The following is a 24,985-nucleotide window of genomic DNA, read 5'->3' on the forward strand; positions in this document are numbered from 1 at the left end:
AGGGGTTCCCAGGTGGAGTGTGGAACCACACAGTGAGCGGTTCCCACACTAGCTTGAGCACTCAAACCAAACCAGAACCTCACCAGCCAGGAGTCACACTCCAAATGAGACAAAAGGCAAAGAGATGCCCAGAAATCAAAAGCCAAGTGGCAAGAGTGCCCCCAAAAGATGGTAAACAGATGCCCAGAAATAAAAAACCAAATGGCATAAATGTCAAACGTGACTTCCCCGTTCGACTAGACCTGTGACCTGGCAAAGTCAATGCTAGCAGCCTTTTTTTAGTTTTGGTATAGTTTCAAGCAATTTCTTGTTGATTTTCTGAGAAGAGGTTACTCTTTCATTTCCTGTTTTAGAAACTTCTAGATATCAGTCAAAGCACAGCCAGCCTTTTCTAATTGTGCGTACAAAAATACCAATTTTCGAATATCAAAAGAACGCCAATTTGACCATTTTTTTGTTGAGATCTCTTTTAGTATAATTTCTCCAATTAACTAAGCACTTGTGAGTATGAGCTCTGTCTGTGTTGTATACAAATCTGGCTGGAGTGTTAGTCAGAGGCTGGCTTTCTGACACCCCTTTGTTTCTCTTTTTGAGAAATTCTGTTTCCCATTTTAAGCTGAATTTGTCAGGGATAAAAATCACTAGTGAACTTTAGTGGACCCATGTGCTGCTTGTGAGCTTAACTTCTCCAGGAGTCACCCCAGAGTCGTTTCAGCTTGTCTTAACGTGTCTCAGATTCTGCCTCCGGCTATCTAAGGCCACCGTGGCTGCTGAGGTTGCTGAATGGCCAGTTCTTAAGTGCAACCCCCGAATGAGCAAGTATTTTAATTAATGAGTGGGTTTGCCTATGGGACCACTGTACCGTATGAGGACTAGGCTTCTACCACTCCTGCAAATTTCTCAGTCACCTGAGAAAATTGAAACCAGCTTGGAGGAGTCTTGTCCCTTTTCTTCAGAGCAAAGATCTCATGTATTTTCCTCACTTTTATCCTGACAAATTCTATAATGGGCAGTCAAATTGAGGAAAAGTGTCAGATCAGCCTCTTACTTAACCACTCAGCCAACACCATTCCGTCGCCTATAACAGAGCAACCTTGGCATCTTTCAGCCGAGACCCAAGTATTCCTCAGTTTTTTTCCCAATCGAGCCCCCTCCCCTACTCACCTAGAGCCAGACATCCTGGAATGTGAAGTCAAGTGGGCCTTAGAAAGCATCACTATGAACAAAGCTAGTGGAGGTGATGGAATTCTAGTTGAGCTATTTCAAATCCTGAAAGATGATGCTGTGAAAATGCTGCTGCACTCAATATGCCAGCAAATTTGGAAAACTCAGCAGTGGCCACAGGACTGGAAAAGGTCCGTTTTCATTCCAATCCCAAAGAAAGGCAATGCCAAAGAATTCTCACACTACTGCACAATTGCACTCATCTCACACACTAGTAAAGTAATGCTCAAAATTCTCCAAGTCAGGCTTCAGCAATACGTGAACTGTGAACTTCCAGATGTTCAAGCTGGTTTTAGAAAAGGCAGAGGAACCAGAGATCAAATCACCAACATCCACTGGATCATCGAAAAAGAAAGAGAGTTCCAGAAAAACATCTATTTCTGCTTTATTGACTATGCCAAAGCCTTTGACTGTGTGGATCACAATAAACTGTGGGAAATTCTGAAAGAAATGGGAATACCAGACCACCTGACCTGCCTCTTGAGAAACCTATATGCAGGTCAGGAAGCAGCAGTTAGAACTGGACATGGAACAACACACTGGTTCCAAATAGGAAAAGGAGTACATCAAGGCTGTATATTGTCACCTTGCTTATTTAACTTATATGCAGAGTACATCATGAGAAATGCTGGGCTGGAAGAAGCACAAGCTAGAATCAAGATCAATAACCTCAGATATGCAGATGACACCACCCTTATGGCAGAAAATGAAGAGGAACTAAATAGCCTCTTGATGAAAGTGAAAGAGGAGAGTGAAAAAGTTGGCTTAAAGCTCAACATTCAGAAAATTAAGTTCATGGCGTCTGGTTCCATCACTTCAAGGGAAATAGATGGGGAAACAGTGGAAAAAGTGTCAGAGTTTATTTTTGGGGGCTCCAAAATCACTGCAGATGGTGATTGCAGCCATGAAATTAAAAGACGCTTACTCCTTGGAAGGAAAGTTATGACCAACCTAGATAGCATATTGAAAAGCAGAGACATTACTTTTCCAACAAAGGTCCGTGTAGTCAAGGCTATGGTTTTTCCAGTGGTCATGTATGGATGTGAGAGTTGGACTGTGAAGAAAGCTGAGCGCCAAAGAATAGATGCTTTTGAACTGCGGTGTTGGAGAAGACTCTTTAGAGTCCCTTGGACTGCAAGGAGATCCAACCAGTCCATTCTAGAGATCAGTCCTGGGTGTTCTTTGGAAGGAATGATGCTAAAGCTGAAAGTCCAGCACTTTGGCCACCGCATGTGAAGAGTTGACTCTTTGGAAAAGACTCTGATGCTGGGAGGGATCGGGGGCAGGAAGAGAAGGGGACGACAGAGGATGAGATGGCTGAATGGCATCACTGACTTGATGGACGTGAATTTGAGTGAACTCCGAGAGTTGGTGATGGACAGGGAGGCCTGGCGTGCTGTGATTCATGGGGTTGTAAAGAGTTGGACATGACTGAGCAACTGAACTGATCCAGGGCTTTTCCACTGGGGGTGCAATTCTCCTTGCATCTTTCAGCCAGCCCGCTACCCAGTATCTTTTGCCTGGGTGGGAATTTCTCTGTATCTTTCAACTGAGTCCCACTCATTGTCTAGACCGTGAGTGGGTATGCCCTGGTTATTTCACCCAGCCTCCCCTGCCAACCCCCCGCCAGTATCTTTTCTACTAGGACTGGGCAGGTAACCTGCTCCACAGCCAAATAAAACTCAGAATTTCAACCAACACGGGAGATTTAAGAACCAGGAGAGACTTACCCAAATTTGTCTGCACTCCCCCAGGAGGCGGATGGGCGCAGGGGGCCGCTGCTAGTACCACAGCTCCAGTTCCTCCTGGAGTCCAGTCAAAGGAAGGAAGTCCACTCTGGGTCTTTTTGTGGTCACCATAACTGTCAACTAAAAAAAGATGTACAACTTGAGAGTTGTGAGTTAAGTTTTATTTGGGGCAAAATGAGGACTGCAGTCTGGGAGGCAGCATCTCAGATAGCTCTGAGAGACTGCTGCAAAGAGGCAGTGGGGAAAGTCAATATATAAGGTTTTGGTGAAGGGGGAATTCAGTGCCTTGAAGCACTCATTTTACAAAAGGTTTTTGTTAGTCATGAGTGTCTGATATCACAATGAAAGGATTTAGTGCTTCTCTAGATATGAGAACATGCAAGGATTGAGATCCTAAAATTTGTTCCTAAAAAGATCCAACTATTGAAAGAGCTGTCCCACCAGATGCCCTGTAGCACAGAGTGCTTCACTCCTCCCTGAACTCCCTCAAGGGGTTGTTGAAGGTCAACAGCTGTAGCAGCATGGGGTTCAGTCTTGGTAGAGGCAGATGGCTAATGCCTTTGTTGTTCAGTCGTTGGCAATGCTCTTGTTAAGTGCCAATTTGTAGTTGACAAAAGCTTCTGACAAAAACATCAGAAGGGGGACAGAGAATGTCCCCCACTAGCAAGGGAGTTATATACTTTTTAAACTAGTTACTACAATAAATCAAAAGACTGTCTCAAGGTTGTAAAGATCTTACTAGACACCCTCCCACAATTTACATTTTAGGATAACAGGATTAGAATTTAACAATAGAAAGATCCTGCCAGACCCACTCCCATAATATACATTCTAAGATATCAGGATTAGTCAGAAGGTTTTCAGGAAGGAGAAACTGTCTTCAAGCAAGATACATTGTTGTTATATAATCCCTAGTACAGAGTTTAAACTGAGTTGTTTGTTGTGTAATCATCAGTTCCTGGCAAAAAGAAAAAAAAAAAAGTTTTATGTGACTAAAACTAAGGAATGTAGAGAAAAAAAATTTGTCCTTTCATCCTCCTCAATAACCCCAGACCACTTCTGTCCTTGGGGACCCCCGGACTTCTTATCAACCTGCCTAGAAATTTACTCTCTCACTATCTCACAGAGTTTGCTCAAATTCATGTCCACTGAGTTGGTGATGGTATTCAACCATCTCATCCTCTGCCACCTTCTTTCTTCTCCTTTTGTTTTCAGTGTTTCCCACCATCAGGGTTTTTTCCAGAGAGTGAGCTCTTTGCATCAGGTGACCAAAGTATTGGAGCTTCAGCAATAGTCCTTCCAATGAACATTTAGGGTCGATTCCCTTTAGGATTGACTTGTAGTCCAAAGGATTCTCAGGCGTCTTCTCAAGCACCACAGTTCAAAGGCATCAGTCCTTCAGCTCTCAGCCTTCTTTTTGGTCCAGTTCTCACTCATGTACATGACTGCTAGAAAAGCCATAACTGACTATATGGATCTTTGTCAGCAAAGTGATGCTTCTGCTTTTTAATATGGTGTTTAAGTTTGCCATAGCTTTCCTTCCAAGGAGCAAGCATCTTTTAATTTCATGGATGCAGTCACCATCCACAGTGATTTTGGAGCCCAAGAAAATTAAATCTGTCACTGCTTTCTCTTTTCCCCCTTCTATTTACCATGAAGTAATGGAATCAGAATGAATGTTGAGTTTCAAGCCAACTTTTTCACTGTCTTCTTTTACCCTCATCAAGAGGCTCTTTAGTTCCTCTTCACTTTCTGCTGTTAGAGTGGTATTATCTGCATATCTGAGGTCATTAATATTTCTCCCAGCAGTGTTGATTCCAGCTTGTGATTCATCCACCCTGACATTTTGCGTCATGTACTCTGTCTGTATAGGAGTTAAATAAATAGGGTGACAATATACAGTCATACTCCTTTCCCAATTTTGAGCCAGTCACTTATCTCATGTCCAGTTCTAACTGTTCCTTCTTGACCTGCATACAGATTTCTTAGGAGACAGGTAATGTGGTCTGGTATATCCATCTCTTTAGGAATATTCCACAATTTGTTGTGATTCACACAGTCAGAGGCTTTAGTATAGTCAATTACTTTACCTAAAGATTAATTAGTTTCTAGGTTACTTACATCCTTTGTTTTCACATACTGTTCATTTGAGACATTCTAGCAACTTTTATAAAATTAGGAGAAGAGGAAGAGGTATATAGCTCATGCTTTCACATCTGCCTTTACTTTCTAGAGAATATGGAGGTTTCATCAAGTAACTTAACTATTTTTAAGATAAATCATGTACTCTTACTAAGTAGTCATAGCTAGCTGTTTAGGAAAAAACTTACTATTGGAATAATATCAAATTAGTCATTTCTTCTTTTCCTAACCAACCAGGTCTGTACGTATGAGATTCATACATCAACCAACTTTGTTCGCTGCTATCTGTTACGAAGAAAAGCTTTCATGGGGCAGTTATTGCATGTATTGGCTGTATAGGGCTTTGGGATTATTGGTAGACTTCGGCATTCCGCCTTCTCTCGCATTCCTGTCACTGAGGAATTAGGAGCCTTTGTGCTTACTATCTTCACATCACAAGGATGGTTAATGATGGATGAGACAGGTGCTTGCAACATGTTTCTGGGATGTCAAAAATATGTCTTTTGTTAATAGAGACATGTCTTAAGAGGCATTCTAGCTCTGTTCCCTGTTTCAGTCAACTTGCTTATACAAATGGGAGTAGGGATCCTTTTCTCACCACTTTTCTTCAGGGCTGCTTGGGACTTAGAGCAAGTCCACATTTTGTGGAGATTCATGAATTCAGACACTTGCACCAGAGTTTGAGGGTAGAGCCGTTTCAACTTAGTTGACAAGCTGTGAAGAATCCCTGGTTGACTTGGGATGCAAGAAACCAGAAATAAGCTTACATTTTGACTGTAATAACCAAACTTAAACTAAATTTTTTTATATAAATTGATCATTTCTTATAATAAAAAGACCATACATACATCAGGGACCATCAGTTCCTTGGAGAAGGAAATGAGGGTGAATAAGAAGTGGGAACCCTGGCTTACCAGCTCCATCTTTATTATAATTTAGGCTTGGATCTCTTGCAGGGATTGAAGTGCTGGGCCATCCTGCTATATACCTTTTGTGAGATGTGCTCAGCAATGATTCTTTCCATCCTAATTTGCAAAAATGTAATTCTCTTTCCACTTGTAAAGATTTCTGTGTGAGTCTCTTCACATACGGTATATGTGGTCAGAGATAATTAACTCAAGTGCTGAGAAAAACTAGAGGCACAAAAAAGTTTTAATCATTTGATGACTATGTAGATATTCCATAATTTAATCACATAAACTAATTAAATATCAGGCCATTTGTAACACAGAAATCAAGCTATGACCATAGGTCATCAGATGTAGTAATTAAATATGCATGTATAATCGCATTAGACTCATATTTAAAAAAAAAAGCAACATCAATACAGGTCATTTCTTTGTCCCTAATTACTTTTTTATAGTTTTGAGTTGATTTATTGGCACCATTAGGAGCTGCACAAATGTGTAAGTGTGTGCGTGTGTGTTTTAATTGGTTTATTATATTTCAAGTCACAGTTTTCAAATGGATCTTTTTGATGTTTGTGGCAGAGTTAGTTCAGAAATTAATGAGAAGGATAAACAAATAGCATATTTTAACCCTGTGCTGAGCATACTTTCTTTTTTTATAATGAAGTATAGTTGATTTACAATGTTGTGTTATTTTCTGGTGTAAACATGTGTGTGTGTACACACACACACACACACACACACACACATATATATATATAATATATATATATACACATACATTTATACTGCTTTTTGATTCTGCTATGACTCAAGAGAGCTAGGAAATTTTGTTTTCATCCATTGCCCAGATTTGAACAAAAATAAGAAGAAAGCTTGACAGTAAATACTGTAAAACTTTTGCTTCTCATTAATTTACCTTTTAAAGTAACCTCAAGTAAAATACATTTGCATCACATCCTTTTTAGGTTAAGAATGTAGATAAAAATAATTATTAATTAGATAAACTAAATATTAATCTTGTAAAATCAGGCAAAAACATCACAATGTCTTATTAACAGTGATCATTTTTTAATGGCAATTTAGCTCTTATATCTCTTATAAAAAATAAATACATCCAATCCTTTTTATTTGTAAAACATCACACTTCTTTTTGATTTATGGAAAGGTTTGCTTTTTAGTTTAATAATTTGTGTGAAGGGCAACAGCCAGAGGTAATGAAACTCTCAAGGAGACAGCTGACTCCACAGCTGGTTGTGTTCTGTAATAGTAGGAGACTGTTATTAACCTGGCTTTGTGGGGCAAGAATGACACCTTCATTTTAAGCTTTCACAATGCAGAAGGAAGGGCCTCTCTTCATCATAGCAGATGGATTTGACGGGTAGGCACCTTATAAATAAGCTTGCATTATAGTGACATGTATCATAAAGATTTTCTAAGAAATTTAGACAGATGATTTTTTGAAAGCCTGAAAGAAAAGTCAGAAATGGGTAATAGGTTTTGAAAGCAAGTATATTTTTTGAATTAATGATTAAAAAATAGAAATATGTACCTTTAAATTTAGTTGTATAAAAATTAAGCATGCATCACATGTCAGAACTTCAAGTAAAATGGAAGCATACAAAAATAGTCAAGAAATTTAAGAAAAAATTATGAAAACTAGCATAGTGAGTGAAGAACCCTAACAGATATTCAAACATATTTTAAAACTACAATATTAAGAGTAAGTTTTTCCCAGGCATGGATAGATAATGCAATGTAAACAGAAGAAATAAAGCATTTTCTAGGAATATATCCACATATTTATGAAAATTTAGTGTATCTTAAAGTTGCATTTAGCTCAATGGGAAACAAATTTTTAAATAAACTTTTAAGATCTACCAGACATCTAAAGAAGGAATAAAACTGAACGCCTACTTAAAACTGTATGCAAAAATCATTTTAAGATCACCATATTATATATAAATTGAACTGTAACATTTTAGAATAAAAAATTTAGGTTACCATAGTATAGTTGAAGTCTTTCTAAGAAAAATGCAAAGTTAAGAAGCCATAAAACAGAAGAATAAATTCAGTTATTTAAATATACACATGTATTTATATATTTACATATGAGATTTATGTTAATGACTTATAAATGATCTGTTAGAGTTTTGTCCCTGTATTCACCTTTGAAATAAGGACCATGAAATACCATCTTTCTGCTTCAGTCCTGCCATCAGCTCTGGGATTACTCTCGGTTCATTTCAGGGTATTTAATAGAATTGTAGAGATTCAATTCTGCACCTTATCTCCCAGCAAAATTTGCTGTTGATTCACGACCAACAATGCTTGCTGGTTCCAGTAGGCACTGGGCTCTGGATTTTGCAAGTAACATCTGCTCTTTTGTAAGTACTTTTTATTTTTTCTGAAAGAGCTGTGACTTGGGGCTACCCTGAATGTTCAGAGAAGAAGGACAGCCCTATGTTTCTTTTTCAAAACATTAGAGGGGTGTGTGTGTTTCTCAAAGTAGCTCTTTAGATATTGTAAAGACCAGAAGCTGTGTAGAGAATGACGTGAATCTCTAGCCATAGTCAAAATAGGAAATACAGAGTTGGAAAGAAAGATCCACAAAAGCTGGAAAGATCTCAACTTCTGCTAAGAAAAAATACTGAGAAAATCCTTACTCTTTGTTTCTGAATCCCTATTCATAGGCAGATCCAGATTTTGTGGGGATGGAAATTTATACCATTTGAAGGGATTTTTACGGAAAAAAATATTTTTAAATTACATATATAAAATTAAAGGAGTGGATATTTATTTAGAGGGTCATGTCTAAGTGAGGGGCCTTATAGTTTAAGCTTCATTACTTTTGTGCTAAATTAACTTTTGCAATTACTGTATTAATAATATAGTAATTATTATCAGCTTCACTGTATACCATTCATGTGACACTTAATCATACACTGCCTAATTTTTTTATTCTACTCACCACACTTAAAACTTTAAATCCTGGAGTGTATTTCTCAAAACTCACTCTCATCTACTATACCTTCCCCGTTTCAGTCTTCCACCCACTGGGGCTCATCCTAAACCAGATATCTGGTGCTCAGAGTGGGTACTTAGTAGATATTGATGGAATAACTTTAAGCAACTGGTTCATGAGCAACTAATTCTAAATGGATAATTTTCCTTTCCAATAGGTAAAGTAGAAATGACTAGGTTAAATATTTCTTTAGATGTTTTAACCTGACTAATAAATTGGGAATGGTTGAATAATTATTACTGGTAAGGAATCATTACTGATTTCAAAGAGGGTTACTTCCTTTTTATTCATTTTCATTTTATGATGTATTTTACTGTGGTAAAAGTCACCTAATATAAAAAATACTATTTTAACCGTATTTAATTGTACAGTTCAGTGGCACTAAGTACTTTCATATTGTTGTGCAACACTCATGTTTGTTCATCTCCAAATTTTTCACCTTCCTAAACTGAAATTGGAGACAAGGATCAAGACCAACCCCAAGAAAAAGAAATGCAAAAAGGCAAAATGGCTATCTGAGGAGGCTTACAAATAGCTGTGAAAAGAAGAGAAGAGAAAAGCAAAGGAGAAAAGGAAAGATATACCCATTTTAATGCAGAGTTTCAAAGAATAGCAAGGACAGATAAGAAAGCCTTCCTCGGCGATCAATGTAAAGAAATAGAGGAAAACAATAGAATGGGAAAGACTAGAGATCTCTTCAAGAAAATTAGGGATACCAAGGGAACATTTCATGCAAAGATGGGCTCAAGAAAGGACAGAAATGGTATGGACCTAACAGAAGCAGAAGATATTAAGAAGAGGTGGCAAGAATACACAGAAGAACTGTACAAAAAAGATCTTCACAACCCAGATAATCACGATGGTGTGATCACTGACCTAGAGCCAGACATCCTGGAATGTGAAGTCAAGTGGGCCTTAGGAAGCATCACTATGAACAAAGCTATTGAAGGTGATGGAATTGCAGTTGAGCTATTCCAAATCCTAAAAGATGATGCTGTGAAAGTGCTGCACTCAATATGTCAGCAAATCTGGAAAACTCAGCAGTGGCCACAGGACTGGAAAAGGTCAGTTTTCATTCCAATCCCAAAGAAAGGCAATGCCAAAGAATGCTCAAACTACCACACAACTGCACTCATCTCAAACACTAGTAAAGTAATGCTCAAAATTCTCCAAGCCAGGCTTCAGCAATACGTGAACCGTGAACTTCCAGATGTTCAAGCTGGTTTTAGGAAAGGCAGAGGAAGCAGAGATCAAATTGCCAACATCTGCTGGAACATGGAAAAAGCAAGAGAGTTCCAGAGAAGCATCTATTTGTGCTTTATTGACTATGCCAAAGCGTTTGACTGTGTGGATCACAATAAACTGTGGAAAATTCTGAAAGAGATGGGCCACGACCACCTGACCTGCCTCTTGAGAAACCTGTATGCAGGTCAGGAAGCAACAGTTAGAACTGGACATGGAATAACAGACTGGTTCCAAATAGGAAAAGGAGAACATCAAGGCTGTATATTGTCACCCCGCTTATTTAATTTATATGCAGAGTACATCATGAGAAACGCTGGGCTAGAAGAAGCCAAAGCTGGAATCAAGATTGCTGGGAGAAATATCAATAACTTCAGATATACAGATGACACTACCCTTATGGCAGAAAGTGAAGAGGAACTAAAGAGCTTCTTGATGAAAATGAAAGAGGAGAGTGAAAAAGTTGGCTTAAAGCTCAACATTCAGAAAACTAAGATCATGACATCTGGTCCCATCACTTTATGGCAAATAGATGGGCAAACAGTTGAAACAGTGTCAGACTTTATTTTTGGGGGCTCCAAAATCACTGCAGATGGTGATTGCAACCACGAAATTAAAAGATGCTTACTCCTTGGAAGGAAAGTTATCACCAACCTAGACAGTGTATTCAAAAGCAGAGACATTACTTTGCCAACAAAGGTCTGTCTAGTCAAGGCTATGTTTTTTCCAGTAGTCATGTATAGATGTGAGAGTTGGACTGTAAAGAAAGCTGAGCATGGAAGAATAGATGCTTTTGAACTTTGGTTTTGGAGAAGACACTTGAGAGTCCCTTGGCCTGCAAGGCGATCCAACCAGTCCATCCTAAAGGAGACCAGTCCTTGGTGTTCACTGGAAGGACTGATGTTGAAGCTGAAACTCCAATACTTTGGCCACCTGAGGCGAAGAGCTGACTCATTGGAAAAGACCCTGATGCTGCGAGGGATTGGGGGCAGGAGGAGAAGGGGACGACAGAGGATGAGATGGCTGGATGGCATCACCGACTCAATGGACATTGATTTGGGTGAACTCCGAGAGTTGGTGATGGACAGGGAGGCCTGGCATGCTGCGATTCATGGGGTTGCAAAAAGTCGGACATGGCTGAGTGACTGAACTGAACTAAAACTGAAATTGTTCCCATTAAACACTCACTAACTCCTCATCCCCTCAACCCCCTGGCCCTGGCATCTACCAGTGTATTTTCTGACTCTATGAATTTGACTCTTCTAGGAATCTTGTATTATTGGAGTCAAACAGTATTTGTCCATAAAAATGAGTTACTTAATACAATTAGTTAATGCTGAAGATCTCTTAGAGGACAATTGGATTAATTCAACAGAAAACATGTCTTCCTCCCCAGTCCAAGGAAATGCCAAGTTTTTATCATTATCTTTGTCTGCCATTGGCTTGATGAGCATCATGCTTGTGTCGTCACTGACACATTTTCACACCATCCTTGAGTCTCAGATGTAAATGAAGATGTGGGTGCACACTCTAGCTTTCTTCATCTATCCTTGCCTCTTGCTTATTAAAAAATAACCCATGTGGAAAATTAAAAAGAAAGCAGAACTAACTATAGAGTCGCAACTCATCAGCATGCCAATGAATTGTAATTTTCATAACTATTAGCAGTTCACTCCCTATGGACTGCAGCAGAGATGACACAGAATAGCGGTTGTGTGGGAGCTCCAACCTAGTTCTCCCTTCCCACTCCAGAAGATGTAATAACAGCACAGAAGAAAAATGACTTTGGGATAACCTTGGGTTAATTCTGTTTGTTTGTTTGTTTTTTAATGGAAAACATGAACAAATCTTTTTATTTTCTTCTGGTTGTAATTAGTCCCAACAGCAGGACACATCTTTATCAGATCAGGAAAATACAAACCTGGAATTGTTACTTCTTTGCTATAAACATGTTGGGAATTTGTGCCTTTTTAGTATCATTGCCCAACTACATTCCATTAGTATTTGTGACACCACAAATGAAGGGAACAATAATGAGTATGAAGATACTGTAAAGAAGGGCAGTGGCCTTATGTTGATATGCATTCAGTTGTACAACTAGGGCACAAGAAACATTACCAGGAAATTTCAAGAGATATTATTTAGGGCCCAACTCCTGAAGCATAGTGGCCAAGTTCATATTCTAGAACCTTTTTATGTAAATGAATCCAGCCCCAGTCCTGAAACTTCACTTTGCCACATTTCCTTTTCTTTTAATATTTATATTTATTTATTTAGCTCTCCTAGGTCTTATTTGTTGTATGTGAACTCTTAGTTGTGGTATGTGACATCTTTTAATAATTCCCTGGCCAAGGATCAAACCTCAGCTCCCTGCATTGTGAGTGTAGAGTTTTAGCCACCAGACCAACAGGGAAGTTCCACCACATTTCTGATTAGAGATAATAGAGTGACTTAATGAACTTAATGTTACTTAATGGCCAAGGGATAAAAATTATCTGGTATATTCTGTATCACTTTCTGGTTTGTGATTACAGTGGTTATATATGACCTGATATCAAACAGAGTTCAAAGTAAAATCTGAACGAAGAAAAATTCATCATCACAGTGAGATGAAAATGGAGCTAGAATGAGGTTCAGGATGGATGAGACCATTGACTGGGAGTCTCAGCGTCCTGAGTGTGAATGCTCGCTCCACCAAACACTTGTTTGGTTTCCTTTCTCATTAAACTTTATTTATTGCAGATTTTTGATGTGTGGTTATAGTATCAACATAAAACTGCATCTACTTCTTTTAAGTTGATTGTAGGTTAAGTTCAGATACATTTTGAAAGCTCTATATTTTGTTACTCCCCTACAGGATTTTGTATTTTTTCTGTCCTATTTTACATTTTTATGCCTATCCCTTAATTGTTCATTGTAGTTACAGTTGATTTTACAGTTTTTGTCTTTTAAGTGTTGTTTTTGTGCTTGAGTCCCAAAGTTGTGTCCAACTCTTTCCTACCCCTTGGGCTGCAGCATGTCAGACTCCTCTGTCCTGCACTATCTGCCATGGTTTGTTCAAATTCATGTCCATTGAATCAGTAATTTTCATCAAACTATGTCATCATATGCTGCCACCATCTCCTTTTCCCTTCAGTCTTTCCCAGCATCAGGATCTTTTCTGATGAATTGGCCCTTTGTATCAGGTGGCCAAAGTATTGGGGCTTTCAGCTTCAGCATCAGTCCTGCTAATGAATATTCAGGACTGATCTCCTTGAGGGTTGACTTGTTTGATCTCCTTGCAGTCCAAGGGACTCTCAAGAGTCTTCTCCAGCAGCACAGTTCAAAAGCATCGATTCTTCAGCTCTCAGTCTTCTTTATGGTCCAACTCTCACATCCATACATGATTACTGAAGAAAAACAGCTTCGACCGGACAGACCTTTGTTGGCAATGTAGTATCTCTGCTTTTAAATATGCTGTCTAGGATGGTTAATAGTTTTTCTTCCAAGGAGCAAGCGTCTTTTAATTTTATTGCTGCAGTCATCATCTGCAGGGATTTTGGAGCCCCCCAAAATAAAGTCTGTCACTGTTTCCATTGTTTCCCCATCTGTTTGCCATGAAGTGATGGGACCGGATGCTATGATCTTAGTTTTTTGAATGTTGAGTTGTAAGCCAGCTTTTTCACTCTCCTCCTTCACTTTCATCAAGAGGCTCTTTAGTTCTTTGCTTTCTGCCATAAGGGTGATATCATCTGCATATCTGAGGTTAGTGATATTTCTCTTGGCAGTCTTGATCCCAGCTTGTGCCTCATCCAGCCTGGCATTTCACGTGAGGTACTACGCATATACGTTAAATAAGCAGGGTGCCAATATACAGCCTTGACATACTCCTTTTCCAATTTGGAACCAGTCCATTGTTCCATGTCCAATTCTAACTATTGCTTCTTGACCTGCATACAGGTTTCTCAGAAGGCAGGTAAGGTGGTCTGATATTTGCATCTCTTTAAGAATTCTCTGTGTTTGTGTGTGTGTGTGTGATTTCTGTGATGTTGGATAGTTTGCCATGAAAACAAACTGAGATCCTTCTGTTATTTTTGAGGTTGCACCTAAGTAATGCATTTTGGACTCTTGTGTTGACTCTGAAAACTACTCCGTTGCTTCTAAGGGATTCTTGCCCACAGTAGTAGATATAATGGTCATCTGAATTAAATTCTCCCATTCATGTCTATTTTATGTCATTGATTCTTAAGTTGTCAATGTTCAATCTTCCCATCTCCTGTGTGACCATGTCCAGTTTACCTTGATTTATGGATGCATGCATTCATTCAGGTTCTGATGCATTATTGGTCTTTACAGCATTTGACTTGATTTTCACCACCAGACACATCCATAACTGAGGATTATTTTCACTTTGGCCCAACCACTTTATTCTTTCTAGAGCTATTGGCAGTTGCCCTGTGTTCTTCCCCTGTAGGATATTGAGCACCTTCCAACCTGGGGGGCTTATCTTCCAGTGTGATATCATTTTGCCATTTCATCCTGTTCACGGGGTTCTCATGGAAAGAATATTGGGGTGCATTGCCATTTCCCCCTCCAGTGGACCATGTTTTGTCAGAACTCTTCACCAGGACCCTCCCTCTTGGGTGGCCCTGCACAAGATGGCTCATTGCTTCAGTTAGTTATCCAATCCCCTTCCAACAACAGAGCTATGATCTATGAAGGGGTTAACCTTTGCACTACCTTATTTAAGTGGTTTATCCATTGCCTTTACTATGTATTTGCCTTAACCAGTAAGATTTTCTTGCCCTAAATATTCTCATTTCTTGTTAAAACCTTTTGTTTTTCACCTTAAGAAGACTTGAACCATTCTTGTACAGTAGATTTAGTGGTAATGAACTCTTTATGTTTTTGCTTGTCTGGAAAACTCTTTGAAAGTGTTGTCACTCTGTCATGTCCAACTCTTTGTGATCCCATGGACTGTAGCCGTCCAGGCTCCTCTGTCCATGGAATTCTCCAGGCAAGAATACTGGAGGGGGTATCATTTCCTACTCCAGGGGACCTTCTGAACCCAAGGATTGAACCCAGTTCTCCTGAATTGCAGACAGATTCTTTGAGCCACCAAGGAAGCCCATATCTGTCCTTTTATTCTAAATGATAGCCTTACTAGGTAGAATATCCTAGGTTTTGAGTTTTTTTCCTTTCTGCTCTTTTTTTTTTTTTTTTTTTTTTGGTCATCCTCAGGGAGAGCTGCTGCTTATGTATTTGTAGTTTTGATGTGTTCCTTGGGGAGGTGAGCTTAGAGTCTTCCTACTCTAATTGATCCTGCCTCTACTTGTTATTTTTATTTCTTTATCAGTTTTTTTCCCCTGCTTTCCTGTGTTTGTGAGTTTCTGACTTCTTCAGTCCTAGGTCTCTGTTATATGAACAGAAATTAACTTTAGATAACTCACCTCTGTGTTATTCCTAAAGTCCCAAGGTCACTGGTTGGTTTGCAATCTTATGATGTTTGTTTTTTTATATCCTGTTAAGGTTTTTGGTTCAAAATTTGGAATATGACAAGGCTGTACATTATCACCCTGCTTATTAAAATTATATACAGAGTTGCTGTTATTCAGTCACCAAGTTATGTCTGACTTTTCATGATCCCATGGACTGCAACACGCCAGTCTTCCCTGTCCCTCACTATCTCCCAGAGTTTGTTCAAATTCATGTCCATTGAGTGGGTGATGCCATCCAATAATCTCATCCCCTGTTGCCCTTTTCTCTTTCTGGCTTAAGTCTTCCCAGCATCAGGGTCTTTTCCAATGAGTCAGTTGTTTGCATCAGGTGTCCAAAGTATTGGAGCTTCAGCTTCAGCATTAGTCCTTCCAAAGAGCATTCAGGGTTGATTTCCTTTAAGACTGACTAGTTTGATCTCTTTGCTTTCCAATAGACTCTCAAGAGCCTTCTCCAGTACCAAGTTCCAAAGCATCAATTCTTCGGTGGTCTGCCTTCTTCATTGTCCAGCACTCATATCAGTGCATGACTACTGGAAAGACCCTTGCCTTGGCTATATGGATCTTTGTTGAAAAAGAGATGCCTTTGTTTTTTCACACACTATCTAGGTTTGTCATATGCAAAGTACATCATGTGAAATACTGGGTTGGATGAATGACAATCTGAAATCAAGATTGCCGAGAGAAATACCAATGATCTTATATATGTAGGTGATACCACTCTAATGGCAGAAAGTGAAGAGGAACTAAAGAGGAGCTTCTTGTGAGTAAATGAAGAGAGTGAAAAAGCAGGCTTGAAACTCAACATTCAAACAACTGAGGTCATGGCATCTGGTCCCATCAGTTCATGGCAAATGGAAGGGGCAAAAGTGACAGATTTTATTTTCTTGAGCTTCAAAATCACTGAGGATGGTGACTGCAGCCATGAAATTAAAAGACAGTTGCTCCTTGGAAGAAAAGCTATGATGGTATATTATGAAGCAAAGGCATCACTTTGCTGAAAAAGGTCCGTATAGTCAAATCTATCATTTTTCCATTAATCATGTATGGATGAGAGAGTTGGACCTTAAAGAGGCTAAGCAGCAAAGAATTGATGGCTTCGAATTGTGGTGCTTGAAAAGACTCTTGATAGTCCCTTGGATAGCAATGAGATCAAACCAATCAATCCTAAAGGAAATCAACTCTGAATATTTATTTGAACGACTGATGCTGAAGTGACACTCTAATACTTCGGCCAGCTGATACAGAGACATTGGCAAAGATCCTGATGCTGGGAAAGATAGAGAGCAGGAGGGGAAGGGGTGCAAAGGGTGAGATGACTAGATAGCCTCACCAACTCATTGAACATGAATTTGAACAAATTCCTGAGACAGAGGAAGACAGAGGAGTCTGGTGTGCACAGTCTGTGGGGACACAGTAAGTCAGACAAGACCTGGAGTCTGAGCAACAACAAAGGTTTTTGATTATACCTAACAGGAAGAATCAGAGAAGGAAATGGCACCCCACTCCAGTACTCTTGCCTGGAAAATCCCATGGATGGAGCAGCTTGGTGGGCTACAGTCCATGGGGTTGCTAAGAGTTGGACACGACTAAGCGACTTCACTTTCACTTTTCACTTTCATGCATTGGAGAAGGAAATGGCAACCCACTCCAGTGTTCTTGCCTGGAGAATCCCAGGGATGGGGAAGCCTGGTGGGCTGCCGTCTGTGGGGTCACACAGAGTCAGACACGACTGAAGCAACTTAACAGCAGCAACAGGAAGCATAGGGGAACATGCCTACTGTATCCCCCCAGAAAGAGAAATATATATACATTTTAATCAACATTTAAAACTGCTCTTATGACAGAACTGAGCAGATTTGTGTTCTACCAAGTTCATTGTCATTCTTTTCCTCCTCTTCCACTGACAGTAAAGATAGTTTTGATCTAAGTCACGTTTTTTTATCATGTTGAATTCTGATCATTGTAATAAAACATTAAAAAAGGCTGTTCAATATGTTTCCAAATGGATGGTCTCCTGTAATTTAAGGAACACTTTACAATATTGACAAGGTTCAGTTAGTATGCTGAGCTATAAGTTATTACACAATACAGAAAAGATATAGAGAAGAAATACCAGGACAATTTAGAAAATGAGTATATAAAGCTAGCTTGAGTCCTAAATATTGGTATACATTCAGCTGGCTCTATCATTGTGCTTAATGAGCAAACTTATGCTCTTGAAATAAATCTATGATATTTATATTGGAAAAGACCCTGATGCTTGGAAAGATTGAAGGCAAAAGAGAAAGGGGCAGCAGAGGATGAGATGGTTAGATAGCATCACGAACTCAATGGACGTGAATTTGAGCAAGCTCTGGGAGACAGTAAAAGACAGGGCAGCCTGGTGTACTGCAGTCCCTGGGGCTGCAAAGAGTTAGACATGACTTACCAACTGAACGCATTCATATCAATTTTCTGGAATGTTGCTTTCAAACTAGTTTCACCTTAGACATCTTAAAAATAAAAGATCATCATTTCATATATTGATTTCACTTCCTTTTACCCAACAATTGAAATATTGTAACATAGGGTGATGCTACTCAAAGTGTGAGCCATAGGCCACAGCATCAGCATCAGCAGGGAACTTGTTAGACATGCGAATTCTTGGGCCCCTGCCCTCAACTTAATGAATCAAAATTCCTAGAGGTGGGGCTCAAGAGTCTGTTTTAAACAATTCCTGGGGTTCACAGGTTGTTATCAGGTGCCTTTGGCAACGTGAGTGAGGAGCCTTGTCTCTAGAGTGCCGTTGCCCATATTCCAACTCTACAATTTCCTGGCTGTGTCACCATTATTCACTGGTGCTTCAGTCTCCTTGCTTATAAAATAGGATAATAATATGATACACCTCTGAAGATCATTTGAAAATTAGATAAAGGGTTAGATAAAAGGTCGACCCAGGTTCAATCCCTGGGTCGGGAAGATCCCCTGGAGAAGGGAATGGCTACCTACTCCAGTACTTTTGCCTGGAGAATTCCATGGACAGGAGAGCCTGGTGGACTGGACTACAGGCCATAGTTGTAAAGAGTTGGACATGACTGAGAAGCTAACATTGTTACTTTTTTTTACTTTACTTACAATCATGCCTAACACCTACTTAACTTTTGATAAATATTAGCTATTCTTAAGTAAAATGTATAGTATGATCATAATAGCTAAAATAAGAGAACTTCTACTGATATTTTTCCTCTTTGACATTTTCATTTTTATGAGAATCCACATGGTGAGAAAATAAGACTTGTACAGGTGAAGTCAGTTGTCAGAATAGCATCTCTTTCCAGCCATGCAGACATCAGCTATTGTATATTAATTCTATATTCTTTAGAGTATAGAGGAGAAAAGATTCTGGTCCATAGAACAAGTGTATCTGGGAACAAACATTGTATGCACACTCATATACTCACACACACATCAGTTGTCTTAGATCATATTTACAGAAGATAGTGAATTGAATCTAAGCAAGTTGGAGCACTTGGGTTGTTTCATAATTGTTCCCCTGTTCCTGGGACCTGTCTATCCTTCATACATCCCTGCCCAGTTAATAATCCTAGCACACCACATTGAATCCATTCTTCTTCCTCCTTTCTGCCCTCCTGAGCCTCTAAAGTTAAAACCTGGTCCCTTCTAACTTCCTGAAACCCACTTTCTACTATTGAACTGTAACAATATTCCCTTCATCCATCTAGTCTACAAACCTCAGAACTTGCCCATGTGTATTCCTACCTCAATCTCATCTGACCTTCTGCAGCATGGATTTGTCAGTGGGACAGATTTGACCTGTGATCTGTACTTGGGTCTTGATATTTACTTTAATACATCCTGTCTCATCATCAGATTAAGCATTATTTTTTGAGCAGGGACAAGACTATGTCTTTTATCCCTTTATATGTCCAGCATTTGAATGTTTTATATCTCCCATAAAATCTAAATAGAACTGAAATTGTAATGGTGCTTTCATTTCATGAAGTATTTTATGAGTAATCTACTACTACTACTAATGCTTCCCTGGTAGCTCAGTTGGTAAAGAATCCACCTGCAATGCAGGAGACCCTAGTTTGATTCCTGGGTTGAGAAGATCCATTGGAGAAGGGATAGGCTACCCACTCTAATATTTTTGCACTTCCCTTATGGCTCAGCTGGTAAAGAACCCGCCCACAATGTGGAATACCTGGGTTTGATCCCTGGGTTGGGAAGATTCCCCTGGAGTTCTGGCCTGGAGAATTCATGGACTGTATAGTCCATGGGATCACAAAGAGTTGGACGTGACCGAGCGCCTTTCACTTCCTTTCACTACTACTACTATCAATTGAGTTCTTCCTTGATGTGATGTTACTCAAATCTTACTGTGATTTGAGTAACCTGACTCATTTAATGTTTGTAATTCCATAAAGCTGGACTATTAGCATCCCTCATTTCTAGAGGATGGAATTGATACCAATAACTTCTCAAGGTCACATTGATAGTACTTGGTGGCAAATGGTTTGTAACTCAGGCAACTTGACTTCAAGAGTTCTTCCTCAGCCACCTTGTTCAATGACCTCTTTTTTCCTTTAGAGTCTCTGATTTTCCTTGCCCTTTTTAATTTTAATTTTTAATTGAAGGATAATTGCTTTACAATGTTGTGTTGGTTTCTGCCAACAATGCAAATCGACCATACCCTTTCCCTGTTGAGTGTCCCTCCCCCCATCCCACCCCTCTAAGTCATCACAGAGCACTGAGCTGAGCTCCCTGTGCTGCACAGCAGCTTCCCACAGCAGCTCCCACTCGCTGTCCCTTTTACACATGGCAGTGTATGTATGGCAGTGCTCCTCTCAATCCATCCACCTTCCCCTCCCCCTGTTGTGCATGACCTCTTATCTAATACTATCAAAGAAGGTGCAGCAGTTCACAGAGGCTAAGTAAACTTAGCCTGGGGTAAACATGTAGGTTCTCTAGCTTCAAATTCTGTGTCTTTTCGATTATACCACAGGATTACTATGCAAGTAAGCTCTAATGAAAATAAGACTTGGGAGGACATCTATGGATTTTATTTTTTCTACCTCTTCATTTCTAGAGAGATGTAGGTTGCTTGTTCAGCATATCAGAGGAAGAGACAGAAAGTAAGTGAGAGAGAGAGAGAGAGAGAGAGGGTGAGAGGGAGGGAGGAATTAAGGGGAAAAGAGATGCATGCATGGAGGCAGGAAGAAGGTGTGTTTAAGAGACTGGGTGTGATTTCCTGTGTGTCATTGATGCTTTGTTTCTGTTTTACTAACTGACATATGAATGTCTTCACATTTGTCAGCATTCAATCATAAATGAATGTATACCTAAGAAAAGCTTTATAACAATACCTCCTCCCATTCCTCCTTGTTTGTACAGAGGAGTAAGAAGAAAACAAACACCAATAAAAACAAAAAGTCACACCTGTGGTCTTGTCAATTACCAGCCACTAAATATAGCTTCAAATTCTATTAATGAGACCTAAATAGGGAGAAAAAAATCTGTACATATTGCGGGAGTAACAGAACATTAGCAATAATGAACTTGGTTTATAGAGCGCAAATTGGGCTAGACAACTTTGGTCACACTTTTCTAATTGAATCAGTGAGTTAGTAAGTGAAGAGAAAGAAGTAGATGCAGCATATTTGGCCCATGAGCTGGAAACAGTTATGTCTTTCTGTACTTAGAGTTCAACTCAGGTGAAAGATGTTGAGGAAAATCTGCCAAATCAACTATGGAAATTATTGATTGGCTACTTAGAAAATGAGCAACACCAGAAAGCAAGAAGGCAGAACCATGTCATTGCAGTGGTGCAGGGCAAGAAACTGTCATTCTGTATGTGAGTCTTGTGGTCTCCTACCTCCCTGGAAACACCTCGCAGTCATATGGTCTAGCTGTCCTCAAAAGCCAGTTGCCTGTCACCCTGCGCCTGGACTGCTGGATCCTGGTGGCTGTCATAGGTCACGTTCCTTTGTGCCCCTCTGGATTCCAGGCCCACATTGCCACACACAGGGACCTTGCTTTCCACGTATTAGGTTTTAAATGCTCATCATCTCAGGGAAGCCGTGTGTGCTGCAGTCCATGGCATTGCAGAGTCGGGCATGACCTAGTGACTGAACAACAACAACAAAAGCAGAGCAAATTGTATTTCTAGCTTTTTCTATTCTCAAATGGTTTCTCATGTGGGCTAACTGAATAAGGGAAGAAAGTCACAGAGGGATTCATATTTGTTGTTTATCAACTATGTACCAAGAATAATTCTAGGTACTTTACCAGACATTTTCCTTTTCTCATTTGATATTTCTAATAAAGCTTAAAGGTATTTCCAAGTTACAGATGAGACAGTCAGGTGTTAAAGGGTTCAAATTACTAGTCTAAGAACACAGATCATGAGAAACTGGGAAAACATGGGCATAGAGGGCTACCCATTTTCTGGTAGGAAGTGTGCCCTTGGCCAGCTTTTCTACAACTGGTGCTAACATCACCTCTGTTACCTTCTTTTATAGGAATCTCCCTGCTGTTGTCTCTCATTTTTAAATGAACACTGTATTCCATCTGCTTATGACATTTATTGATAGCTTTTTCACCATTTTTTTTGGAAATTTTGTGAAAAGTAATAACTAAAAAAAATGAACAACTGACAATTCTGTAGCTGATACATTTTCACAAATTAGACACAGCTGTATGAGGTCACACCCAAAGTCTAGAAGGACATCCTTAGCACCAGAAGCCCTCCTCATCTTCCTTAGTCCCTTTCCAGTAAGTAACCAACCACAAAGGAAATCCTGATCTTGACTGCTAGCAATATAGATTTTTCTGCTTATGTTTAATCTTTAGATAAGTAGAATCATAGGGAATGTACTCCTTTGTGTCTGCCTTTTTTGTATACTCTGTTCATGAAATTCATGTAGGTTTTTCCATTAAGCATCAGCCTGTTTTCATTACTGTATAATATTTTATTGTATGCTGTATTTATTTTTTTTCAAAGGACAGTTCATTTTTCAGTTTTTACTATTACAGAGAATGCTGCCTTTAACATTTTTGAACACATTTCGTGACACAAATGAAGTTCAGTTGGCTATACATCTAGGAGTGGTTGTTATTATTGTTCAGTTGATCAGTTGTGTCCAATTCTTTGTGACCCTATGGACTGTCGCACATCAGGATTCCCTGTCCTTCACCATCTCCTAGAGCTTGCTCAAACTCATGTCCACTGAGTCAATGATGCCATCCAACCATTTTGTCATCTGTTGTCCCCTTCTCATTCTGCCTTCAATCATTCTGAGAACCAGAGTCTTTTCTGATGAGTTGACTCTTTATATCGGGTGGCCAAAGTATTGGAGTTTCAGCTTCAGCATCAGTCCTTCCAATGAATATTCAGGGTTGATTTCCTTTATGATTGACTGGTTTGATCTTCTTGCAGTCCAAGGAACTCTCAAGTGTCTTCTTCAACACCATAATTCAAAAGTATCAATTCTTCAGGGCTCATCTTCTTTATGGTCCAACTTTCACATTCATACACAACTACCAGAAAAACCATAGCTTTGAGTATACGGACCTTTGTTGGCAAAATAATGTCTCTGCTTTTTAATATGCTTTCTAGCTTGGTCATAGTTTTCCTTCCAAGGAGCAAACATCTTTTGATTTCATGGCTACAGTCACCATCTACAGTGATTTTCAGAGAAGGCAATGGCACCCCACTCCAGTACTCTTGCCTAGAAAATCCCATGGACGGAGGAGCCTGGTAGGCTGCAGTCCATGGGGTCGCTAGAGTCGGACACAACTGCGCGACCTCACTTTCACTTTTCACTTTCATGCATTGGAGAAGGACATGGCAACCCACTCCAGTGTTCTTGCCTGGAGAATCCCAGGGACGGGAAGCCTGGTGGGCTGCCATCTATGGGGTCGCACAGAGTCGGACACGACTAAAGCAACATAGCAGCAGCAGCAGCACAGTGATTTTGGAGCCGAAGAAAATAAAGTCTGTCACTGTTTCAATTGTTTCCCCAAATATTTGCCATGAAGTGATGGGACCAGATGCCGTGATCTTTGTTTTTTGAATGTTGAATTGTAAGCCAGCTGTTTCACTCTCCTATTTCATCTTCATCAAGAGGCTCTTTAGTTCCCCTTCCCTTTCTGCCATAAGGGTGGTGCCATCTGCATATCTGAGGTTATTGATATTTCTCCCGGGAATCTTGATTCCAGCTTGTGCTTCATCCAGCCTGGCATTTCACATGATGTACTCTGCATGTAAGTAAACTAGGCAGGGTGACAATATACAGCCTTGACGTACTCCTTTCCCAATTTGGAACCAGTCTGTTGTTCCATGTGTCTGGTTCTGTTGCCTCTTGACCTGCATACAGGTTTCTCAGGAGGCAGGTAAGGTGGTCTGGTATTCCCATCACTTTAATAATTTTCCACAGTTTGTTGTGATCCTCACAGTCAAAGGTTTTACCATTGTCAATGAAGCAGAAGTAGATGTTTTTTCTGGAATTATCTTGCATTTTCTATGATCCAATGAATGTTAGAAATTTGATCTCTGGTTCCTCTGCCTTTTTCCAAATCCAGCTTGAATATCTGGAAGTTCATGTACTGCTTTAACCTGGCTTGGAGAATTTTGAGCATTACTTTGCTAATGTGTGAAATGAATGCAATTGTGTAGTAGTTTGAACATTCATGGTATTACCTTTCTTTGAGATTGGAATGAAAACTAACCTTTTCCAGCCCTGTGGCCATTGCTGAGTTTTCCAAATTTGCTGGCATATTGAGTGCAGCACTTTAACACCATCATCTTTTAGCATTTGAAATAGCTCAGCTAGAATTCCATCCCCTCCACTAGTTTTGTTTGCAGTGATGCTTCCTAAGATCCACTTGACTTTGCACTCCAGGATGTCCGGTTCTAAGTGAGTGATCACACCATCATGGTTATCTGGGTCATTAAGATCTCTTTTGTATAGTTCTTCTGTGTATTCTTGCTACCTCTCAATATCTTTTGCATCTGTTAAGTCCATACCATTTCTGTTCTTTATTGTGCCCATCTTTGCATGAAATGTTCCCTTGTGCTTAGTCGCGCAATCATGTCTGACTCTTTACGACCCCATGGACTGTAGCCTACCAGGCTCCTTTTTCTTTGGGGATTCTCCAGGCAAGAATACTGGAGTGGGTTGCCATTTCCTCCTCCAGGAATGTTCCTTTGGTAGTGCT

Source organism: Bubalus kerabau, chromosome 20 (assembly GCF_029407905.1).
Source record: "Bubalus kerabau isolate K-KA32 ecotype Philippines breed swamp buffalo chromosome 20, PCC_UOA_SB_1v2, whole genome shotgun sequence".
Taxonomy (NCBI): Eukaryota; Metazoa; Chordata; class Mammalia; order Artiodactyla; family Bovidae; genus Bubalus; species Bubalus kerabau.